This window comes from Triturus cristatus, chromosome 3_2 (assembly GCF_964204655.1).
Source record: "Triturus cristatus chromosome 3_2, aTriCri1.1, whole genome shotgun sequence".
NCBI lineage: Eukaryota > Metazoa > Chordata > Amphibia > Caudata > Salamandridae > Triturus > Triturus cristatus.
Genome location: NC_140584.1, coordinates 918,299,150 through 918,309,615, shown reverse-complemented (window position 1 = coordinate 918,309,615; position 10,466 = coordinate 918,299,150). Strand labels below are relative to the sequence as shown.

General features: G+C 40.8%; 4 non-coding genes across 4 annotated transcripts; all 4 read right to left on the bottom strand.

Moving 5' to 3' along the window:
- Nucleotides 1-73: 73 nt before the first annotated feature.
- On the bottom strand, nucleotides 74-289 carry LOC146858677 (small nucleolar RNA U3). Its single transcript, XR_014980515.1, has one exon. It is a non-coding gene; the product is annotated as a small nucleolar RNA U3 (small nucleolar RNA).
- A 3,116-nt stretch (nucleotides 290-3,405) lies between these two features.
- Nucleotides 3,406-3,621, bottom strand: LOC146858676 (small nucleolar RNA U3). The gene has a single exon (XR_014980527.1). It is a non-coding gene; the product is annotated as a small nucleolar RNA U3 (small nucleolar RNA).
- Nucleotides 3,622-6,782: 3,161 nt separating this feature from the next.
- On the bottom strand, nucleotides 6,783-6,998 carry LOC146858675 (small nucleolar RNA U3). The gene has a single exon (XR_014980593.1). It is a non-coding gene; the product is annotated as a small nucleolar RNA U3 (small nucleolar RNA).
- Nucleotides 6,999-10,159: 3,161 nt separating this feature from the next.
- On the bottom strand, nucleotides 10,160-10,375 carry LOC146858674 (small nucleolar RNA U3). Its single transcript, XR_014980535.1, has one exon. It is a non-coding gene; the product is annotated as a small nucleolar RNA U3 (small nucleolar RNA).
- Between the last annotated feature and the right edge of the window lie 91 nt (nucleotides 10,376-10,466).

Sequence of the window (10,466 nt, the reverse complement as noted above, 5' to 3'; positions counted from 1 at the left end):
TCAAAAAAGAAATGACAAACTAAACAAGAAATTAGAAACTGATAGACTTTCTTACACCCAAAAATAAAAGCTAACCACTCAGTTTGTGTTCTCTTTCTCCAATCCTCCTGAAAGGAACAGGAACGATCATCAATAGCAAACAGCAGCTACAGGAATGCAACACTGTTCACTCACTTCACGCCCAAAAGAGAAAACTACAATTCTTCCTCGTGGTTAGCGAAGACAAGACACTTTCAAACACATTTCCTCAGTTAAAAACTATAGAAATGATCCCTGAAAGTATAGTCTTAACAAAAATCTTTATAGCTCACACAGACAGAAAGGGTGGAAACCCTTCCTACTTACAGTAAGACAAGGTTCGGCATCATCAACGGAAATAAAAACATATAAATATAAACATATTTTTTACTCCACAAGATAATATTCCACAGATGCACATGCATACGCCTTTATTTACATTAAAGCCTACTCAATAGATCCTGGTGAGACACTGCTTTATAAATTTGCATATTTTAAATCAGCAACCAATCAAATTCAGCCTGCCTGTTCCTGACCCAATGCTGTACCACAGGGAGAGTTGGAAAATTCTTCAAAAAACTGCAGGTTCCACAAGATCATACAGATGATTTTTAATCCGAATAGTTGGTCCAGATTAGCATCTGTCAAACAGCCAAAAGAGTGACACTGATCACTAGCGAGAAGGGACCTGCTAAGGTTGCAAGCGTGGAAACAAACGTTGTAGCATTCAAGCTACCTTTAAATTTTGAACAATTGCACCACAGATCAAATGTACGGCAACATCTTTTATTAGTTTCCCCAAACAAACTAAGGGGCATATCAGCAACAACCGGCGATAATTATCGCTAAGCGCACTTAGCGCTAGGATAATTATCGCCGGCTAGCGTGGATTATTATCGCTGAGATAACGTGCTATTAGCAACGCTTATCACAAAAACGATAAAAATCCTAACGCTAACTGCCTAACGTGAGATTATCGCTGGAAACCCAGCGATAATGTCACGAAGTGTGGCGTTAGCTTGCTGATAGGGACTCACAAACTTAGCCATGATATCCACCTTACATAGGATACCATGGCTAAGTCAGTCCTGAAGCAGGCGTAAGGAAAGTAGCAATAACAGGGGTTATCGCTACTTTTCCTGCCGCTATGCTTCATAGCGTGGGCCTTGATGATAGGAGAAATGTCGCTTAGCGACATTTCTCCTGTCATGTCAGGTCAGGTACGCCCACTTTGCATCTCATTAGAGATGCAAAGCTGGGCGTTAGGAATCCCGACGCTAATGCAAGGTTTCACGCGTTAGCGTGACCTTGCTAATTAGGCGATCATTTTTTATCACCAGCTTGATGATATGCCCCTAACTGTTCCCCAGTTCACATGTAAGACTCTAAGCAGACGATGAACTTCGACGGGGGTCCAGACTTAGTGAAAAACCTCTTGCAGCACATACGGGAGATAACGGAACCTATCACTTTCAGAAGAGCCCTGAATGCCTGGCTATCTAAGAAAGCGTTCACATGAACAACTTGTACTACCACCCAGCTTGAATTCATGCAGCTTTTCAAAGCTAAAAGACCTTTAGGTGTCTCAGCACTACAGAAGTATCCAAAATATAGTTTATGTTTTGTGTACAGAAGACTTTTTACACTGGGAAGTGAATACTTGCCAGAAACGTTTTGTATCTAATATTTATTAGAACAGGAATTGAACTTTTCAGTATATAATTCCGTTTTACAGCATATCCTCAAATGAAGAAAGGAACGGCCATCAACAGTAGACAGTTGTTTCAAAAATTAAACTCTGCCTGTGCCCTTCCTTTTTAGATCAGAACTTATCTGCAACACCTTTGGGCCACTTACAAATACTATTTCAATCTTGATTCTACATAACATATCAAGACAAAGAGTTTTATAACTCTATGCCAAGCTGTCCAAGGGTTACAGGAAGATATCACAAGAGCATTTTTTCTGCCACCTGGCTAAGCTCTCAGCAGATCAGTGATAGATAATTAAAACCTGACGCTGCAATCTTTGCAGCTAACTAAAGTTTAATTCAGCATGATAGACTAAAGTTGAAGGCACTGGACAAACACAAGAAAGGGGACCAGGAAAATCGCCTCTTGGGGCAGGCTAAAAGGCTATCACAATATGGTCTCAACTTTGTAATTTTTACGTAAAAACAGACCATGGCTGGAAAAGCAGTCGGGCGATGCCCCAGACTCTTACAAAGCCAAGAAGAGGCAAAGGCTCTGGGTATTCACCTGGCCTGTCACCAAACTGTAAACTTCTACAATTTACGGCCTGGCGCCAGCCCACCTACCTCGTTTCATAGGTGTCGCAGCATAGTGGATATCCAAAATGGTGGCATTTGGGGTTCTAGCCATTACAGCTATAGAACTTTCAAGGCACAGGGCTTATGTTACTATTTACAACCAGCTGATATTCCGATTCTCTACATGAGGCTCTCAATCTTCCAGTGTTCTAAAATACCATAGGACAACGCTACAGGGGGCTACAATGGTCATTAAATACCCTCTGTTTGAGTTATAGACTCAAGTTAAAGCTGAGCTTCTATATCGAGGGGATAGAACATTTAATCAATGTGATACCCGAGGCAGAAAGTCTATACTGATATCACAACATTCCCGTCAATGAAGTAAGAATACTCTAACTTGAACCAGGAGAACCAAAAAAATGGCACTTGCTGGAGCAGGTGGCTCGTTCTGACCATTATTCGATCGTTGCAACTCCTCTGTCCCCCAATGGATCTTGCAAAATTCCAAAGTTCGAATGCATCAAGCCCTTGATGTACTAAGGGTTGCACAGGGGCTTGTTGGGAGCTGCAAGATTTTCTGCTGAGCACGCAAGCTGCACCGCACGAATAGCTGTGAAAACTTTAACAAATACCAAAGGAGTAGTTTTTCATCCTAAGCAGTCTAAGATCCACCGCAGCCTTGTAAGTTGTAAGAAGCCAGGGTGTTACGCTTCCTCTTACTCTAAACGGCCTAACTAGCATTAGCAGGTTTCTTTAAACAGTCTATTCGAAAGAGTGATAAATCTTTTGAGTAGCAGTAGCTGCCTTGCAGAAGTCTAGGCTCTACAAATAGCTCATACGCACAGTCCATTTAAAATGTACTCTTTACTATCCATGTTCGAAAAACAAAGCTTTTTTTATAAATAACTACCAAATTATCAACTGATGGTGAGAGGTGCCTTTCAAAGAGAACCTCTTGCAAAAACCACAAGTCCAAGAAAGCTCAACAGCTTCTAATAAGTATTCATATACTTAACAGTTAAGTTACAAGAAACCAAAGAAATCAAAAAAGAAATGACAAACTAAACAAGAAATTAGAAACTGATAGACTTTCTTACACCCAAAAATAAAAGCTAACCACTCAGTTTGTGTTCTCTTTCTCCAATCCTCCTGAAAGGAACAGGAACGATCATCAATAGCAAACAGCAGCTACAGGAATGCAACACTGTTCACTCACTTCACGCCCAAAAGAGAAAACTACAATTCTTCCTCGTGGTTAGCGAAGACCAGACACTTTCAAACACATTTCCTCAGTTAAAAACTATAGAAATGATCCCTGAAAGTATAGTCTTAACAAAATTCTTTATAGCTCACACAGACAGAAAGGGTGGAAACCCTTCCTACTTACAGTAAGACAAGGTTCGGCATCATCAACGGAAATAAAAACATATAAATATAAACATATTTTTTACTCCACAAGATAATATTCCACAGATGTACACGCATACGCCTTTATTTACATTAAAGCCTACTCAATAGATCCTGGTGAGACACTGCTTTATAAATTTACATATTTTAAATCAGCAACCAATCAAATTCAGCCTGCCTGTTCCTGACCCAATGCTGTACCACAGGGAGAGTTGGAAAATTCTTCAAAAAACTGCAGGTTCCACAAGATCATACAGATGATTTTTAATCCAAATAGTTGGTCCAGATTAGCATCTGTCAAACAGCCAAAAGAGTGACACTGATCACTAGCGAGAAGGGACCTGCTAAGGTTGCAAGCGTGGAAACAAACGTTGTAGCATTCAAGCTACCTTTAAATTTTGAACAGTTGCACCACAGATCAAATGTACGGCAACATCTTTGATTAGTTTCCCCAAACAAACTAAGGGGCATATCAGCAACAACCGGCGATAATTATCGCTAAGCGCACTTAGCGCTAGGATAATTATCGCCGGCTAGCGTGGATTATTATCGCTGAGATAACGTGCTATTAGCAACGCTTATCTCAAAAACGATAAAAATCCTAACGCTAACTGCCTAACGTGAGATTATCGCTGGAAACCCAGCGATAATGTCACGAAGTGTGGCGTTAGCTTGCTGATAGGGACTCACAAACTTAGCCATGATATCCACCTTACATAGGATACCATGGCTAAGTCAGTCCTGAAGCAGGCGTAAGGAAAGTAGCAATAACAGGGGTTATCGCTACTTTTCCTGCCGCTATGCTTCATAGCGTGGGCCTTGATGATAGGAGAAATGTCGCTTAGCGACATTTCTCCTGTCATGTCAGGTCAGGTACGCCCACTTTGCATCTCATTAGAGATGCAAAGCTGGGCGTTAGGAATCCCGACGCTAATGCAAGGTTTCACGCGTTAGCGTGACCTTGCTAATTAGGCGATCATTTTTTATCACCAGCTTGATGATATGCCCCTAACTGTTCCCCAGTTCACATGTAAGACTCTAAGCAGACGATGAACTTCGACGGGGGTCCAGACTTAGTGAAAAACCTCTTGCAGCACATACGGGAGATAACGGAACCTATCACTTTCAGAAGAGCCCTGAATGCCTGGCTATCTAAGAAAGCGTTCACATGAACAACTTGTACTACCACCCAGCTTGAATTCATGCAGCTTTTCAAAGCTAAAAGACCTTTAGGTGTCTCAGCACTACAGAAGTATCCAAAATATAGTTTATGTTTTGTGTACAGAAGACTTTTTACACTGGGAAGTGAATACTTGCCAGAAACGTTTTGTATCTAATGTTCATTAGAACAGGAATTGAACTTTTCAGTATATAATTCCGTTTTACAGCATATCCTCAAATGAAGAAAGGAACGGCCATCAACAGTAGACAGTTGTTTCAAAAATTAAACTCTGCCTGTGCCCTTCCTTTTTAGATCAGAACTTATCTGCAACACCTTTGGGCCACTTACAAATACTATTTCAATCTTGATTCTACATAACATATCAAGACAAAGAGTTTTATAACTCTATTCCAAGCTGTCCAAGGGTTACAGGAAGATATCACAAGAGCATTTTTTCTGCCACCTGGCTAAGCTCTCAGCAGATCAGTGATAGATAATTAAAACCTGACGCTGCAATCTATGCAGCTAACTAAAGTTTAATTCAGCATGATAGACTAAAGTTGAAGGCACTGGACAAACACAAGAAAGGGGACCAGGAAAATCGCCTCTTGGGGCAGGCTAAAAGGCTATCACAATATGGTCTCAACTTTGTAATTTTTACGTAAAAACAGACCATGGCTGGAAAAGCAGTCGGGCGATGCCCCAGACTCTTACAAAGCCAAGAAGAGGCAAAGGCTCTGGGTATTCACCTGGCCTGTCACCAAACTGTAAACTTCTACAATTTACGGCCTGGCGCCAGCCCACCTACCTCGTTTCATAGGTGTCGCAGCAAAGTGGATATCCAAAATGGTGGCATTTGGGGTTGTAGCCATTACAGCTATAGAACTTTCAAGGCACAGGGCTTATTTTACTATTTACAACCAGCTGATATTCCGATTCTCTACATGAGGCTCTCAATCTTCCAGTGTTCTAAAATAACATAGGACAACGCTACAGGGGGCTACAATGGTCATTAAATACCCTCTGTTTGAGTTATAGACTCAAGTTAAAGCTGAGCTTCTATATCGAGGGGATAGAACATTTAATCAATGTGATACCCGAGGCAGAAAGTCTATACTGATATCACAACATTCCCGTCAATGAAGTAAGAATACTCTAACTTGAACCAGGAGAACCAAAAAAATGGCACTTGCTGGAGCAGGTGGCTCGTTCTGACCATTATTCGATCGTTGCAACTCCTCTGTCCCCCAATGGATCTTGCAAAATTCCAAAGTTCGAATGCATCAAGCCCTTGATGTACTAAGGGTTGCACAGGGGCTTGTTGGGAGCTGCAAGATTTTGTGCTGAGCACGCAAGCTTTTATAATGAAAAGTAAACAGACGCAGTCCCTTACTTCTGCTTTGCACCGCACGAATTCCTGTGAAAACTTTAACAAATACCAAAGGAGTAGTTTTTCATCCTTAGCAGTCTAAGATCCACCGCAGCCTTGTAAGTTGTAAGAAGCCTGGGTGTTACGCTTCCTCTTACTCTAAACGGCCTAACTAGCATTAGCAGGTTTCTTTAAACAGTCTATTCGAAAGAGTGATAAATCTTTTGAGTAGCAGTAGTTGCCTTGCAGAAGTCTAGGCTCTACAAATAGCTCATACGCACAGTCCATTTAAAATGTACTCTTTACTATCCATGTTCGAAAAACAAAGCTTTTTTTATAAATAACATACCAAATTATCAACTGATGGTGAGAGGTGCCTTTCAAAGAGAACCTCTTGCAAAAACCACAAGTCCAAGAAAGCTCAACAGCTTCTAATAAGTATTCATATACTCAACAGTTAAGTTACAAGAAACCAAAGAAATCAAAAAAGAAATGACAAACTAAACAAGAAATTAGAAACTGATAGACTTTCTTACACCCAAAAATAAAAGCTAACCACTCAGTTTGTGTTCTCTTTCTCCAATCCTCCTGAAAGGAACAGGAACGATCATCAATAGCAAACAGCAGCTACATGAATGCAACACTGTTCACTCACTTCACGCCCAAAAGAGAAAACTACAATTCTTCCTCGTGGTTAGCGAAGACCAGACACTTTCAAACACATTTCCTCAGTTAAAAACTATAGAAATGATCCCTGAAAGTATAGTCTTAACAAAATTCTTTATAGCTCACACAGACAGAAAGGGTGGAAACCCTTCCTACTTACAGTAAGACAAGGTTCGGCATCATCAACGGAAATAAAAACATATAAATATAAACATATTTTTTACTCCACAAGATAATATTCCACAGATGCACACGCATACGCCTTTATTTACATTAAAGCCTACTCAATAGATCCTGGTGAGACACTGCTTTATAAATTTACATATTTTAAATCAGCAACCAATCAAATTCAGCCTGCCTGTTCCTGACCCAATGCTGTACCACAGGGAGAGTTGGAAAATTCTTCAAAAAACTGCAGGTTCCACAAGATCATACAGATGATTTTTAATCCAAATAGTTGGTCCAGATTAGCATCTGTCAAACAGCCAAAAGAGTGACACTGATCACTAGCGAGAAGGGACCTGCTAAGGTTGCAAGCGTGGAAACAAACGTTGTAGCATTCAAGCTACCTTTAAATTTTGAACAGTTGCACCACAGATCAAATGTACGGCAACATCTTTGATTAGTTTCCCCAAACAAACTAAGGGGCATATCAGCAACAACCGGCGATAATTATCGCTAAGCGCACTTAGCGCTAGGATAATTATCGCCGGCTAGCGTGGATTATTATCGCTGAGATAACGTGCTATTAGCAACGCTTATCTCAAAAACGATAAAAATCCTAACGCTAACTGCCTAACGTGAGATTATCGCTGGAAACCCAGCGATAATGTCACGAAGTGTGGCGTTAGCTTGCTGATAGGGACTCACAAACTTAGCCATGATATCCACCTTACATAGGATACCATGGCTAAGTCAGTCCTGAAGCAGGCGTAAGGAAAGTAGCAATAACAGGGGTTATCGCTACTTTTCCTGCCGCTATGCTTCATAGCGTGGGCCTTGATGATAGGAGAAATGTCGCTTAGCGACATTTCTCCTGTCATGTCAGGTCAGGTACGCCCACTTTGCATCTCATTAGAGATGCAAAGCTGGGCGTTAGGAATCCCGACGCTAATGCAAGGTTTCACGCGTTAGCGTGACCTTGCTAATTAGGCGATCATTTTTTATCACCAGCTTGATGATATGCCCCTAACTGTTCCCCAGTTCACATGTAAGACTCTAAGCAGACGATGAACTTCGACAGGGGTCCAGACTTAGTGAAAAACCTCTTGCAGCACATACGGGAGATAACGGAACCTATCACTTTCAGAAGAGCCCTGAATGCCTGGCTATCTAAGAAAGCGTTCACATGAACAACTTGTACTACCACCCAGCTTGAATTCATGCAGCTTTTCAAAGCTAAAAGACCTTTAGGTGTCTCAGCACTACAGAAGTATCCAAAATATAGTTTATGTTTTGTGTACAGAAGACTTTTTACACTGGGAAGTGAATACTTGCCAGAAACGTTTTGTATCTAATATTGATTAGAACAGGAATTGAACTTTTCAGTATATAATTCCGTTTTACAGCATATCCTCAAATGAAGAAAGGAACGGCCATCAACAGTAGACAGTTGTTTCAAAAATTAAACTCTGCCTGTGCCCTTCCTTTTTAGATCAGAACTTATCTGCAACACCTTTGGGCCACTTACAAATACTATTTCAATCTTGACTCTACATAACATATCAAGACAAAGAGTTTTATAACTCTATGCCAAGCTGTCCAAGGGTTACAGGAAGATATCACAAGAGCATTTTTTCTGCCACCTGACTAAGCTCTCAGCAGATCAGTGATAGATAATTAAAACCTGACACTGCAATCTCTGCAGCTAACTAAAGTTTAATTCAGCATGATAGACTAAAGTTGAAGGCACTGGACAAACACAAGAAAGGGGAGCAGGAAAATCGCCTCTTGGGGCAGGCTAAAAGGCTATCACAATATGGTCTCAACTTTGTAATTTTTACGTAAAAACAGACCATGGCTGGAAAAACAGTCGGGCGATGCCCCAGACTCTTACAAAGCCAAGAAGAGGCAAAGGCTCTGGGTATTCACCTGGCCTGTCACCAAACTGTAAACTTCTACAATTTACGGCCTGGCGCCAGCCCACCTACCTCGTTTCATAGGTGTCGCAGCATAGTGGATATCCAAAATGGTGGCATTTGGGGTTCTAGCCATTACAGCTATAGAACTTTCAAGGCACAGGGCTTATTTTACTATTTACAACCAGCTGATATTCCGATTCTCTACATGAGGCTCTCAATCTTCCAGTGTTCTAAAATACCATAGGACAACGCTACAGGGGGCTACAATGGTCATTAAATACCCTCTGTTTGAGTTATAGACTCAAGTTAAAGCTGAGCTTCTATATCGAGGGGATAGAACATTTAATCAATGTGATACCCGAGGCAGAAAGTCTATACTGATATCACAACATTCCCGTCAATGAAGTAAGAATACTCTAACTTGAACCAGGAGAACCAAAAAAATGGCACTTGCTGGAGCAGGTGGCTCGTTCTGACCATTATTCGATCGTTGCAACTCCTCTGTCCCCCAATGGATCTTGCAAAATTCCAAAGTTCGAATGCATCAAGCCCTTGATGTACTAAGGGTTGCACAGGGGCTTGTTGGGAGCTGCAAGATTTTCTGCTGAGCACGCAAGCTTTTATAATGAAAAGTAAACAGACGCAGTCCCTTACTTCTGCTTTGCACCGCACGAATAGCTGTGAAAACTTTAACAAATACCAAAGGAGTAGTTTTTCATCCTAAGCAGTCTAAGATCCACCGCAGCCTTGTAAGTTGTAAGAAGCCAGGGTGTTACGCTTCCTCTTACTCTAAACGGCCTAACTAGCATTAGCAGGTTTCTTTAAACAGTCTATTCGAAAGAGTGATAAATCTTTTGAGTAGCAGTATTTGCCTTGCAGAAGTCTAGGCTCTACAAATAGCTCATACGCACAGTCCATTTAAAATGTACTCTTTACTATCCATGTTCGAAAAACAAAGCTTTTTTTATAAATAACATACCAAATTATCAACTGATGGTGAGAGGTGCCTTTCAAAGAGAACCTCTTGCAAAAAGCACAAGTCCAAGAAAGCTCAACAGCTTCTAATAAGTATTCATATACTTAACAGTTAAGTTACAAGAAACCAAAGAAATCAAAAAAGAAATGACAAACTAAACAAGAAATTAGAAACTGATAGACTTTCTTACACCCAAAAATAAAAGCTAACCACTCAGTTTGTGTTCTCTTTCTCCAATCCTCCTGAAAGGAACAGGAACGATCATCAATAGCAAACAGCAGCTACATGAATGCAACACTGTTCACTCACTTCACGCCCAAAAGAGAAAACTACAATTCTTCCTCGTGGTTAGCGAAGACCAGACACTTTCAAACACATTTCCTCAGTTAAAAACTATAGAAATGATCCCTAAAAGTATAGTCTTAACAAAATTCTTTATAGCTCACACAGACAGAAAGGGTGGAAACCCTTCCTACTTACAGTAAGACAAGGTTCGGCATCATCAACGGAAATAA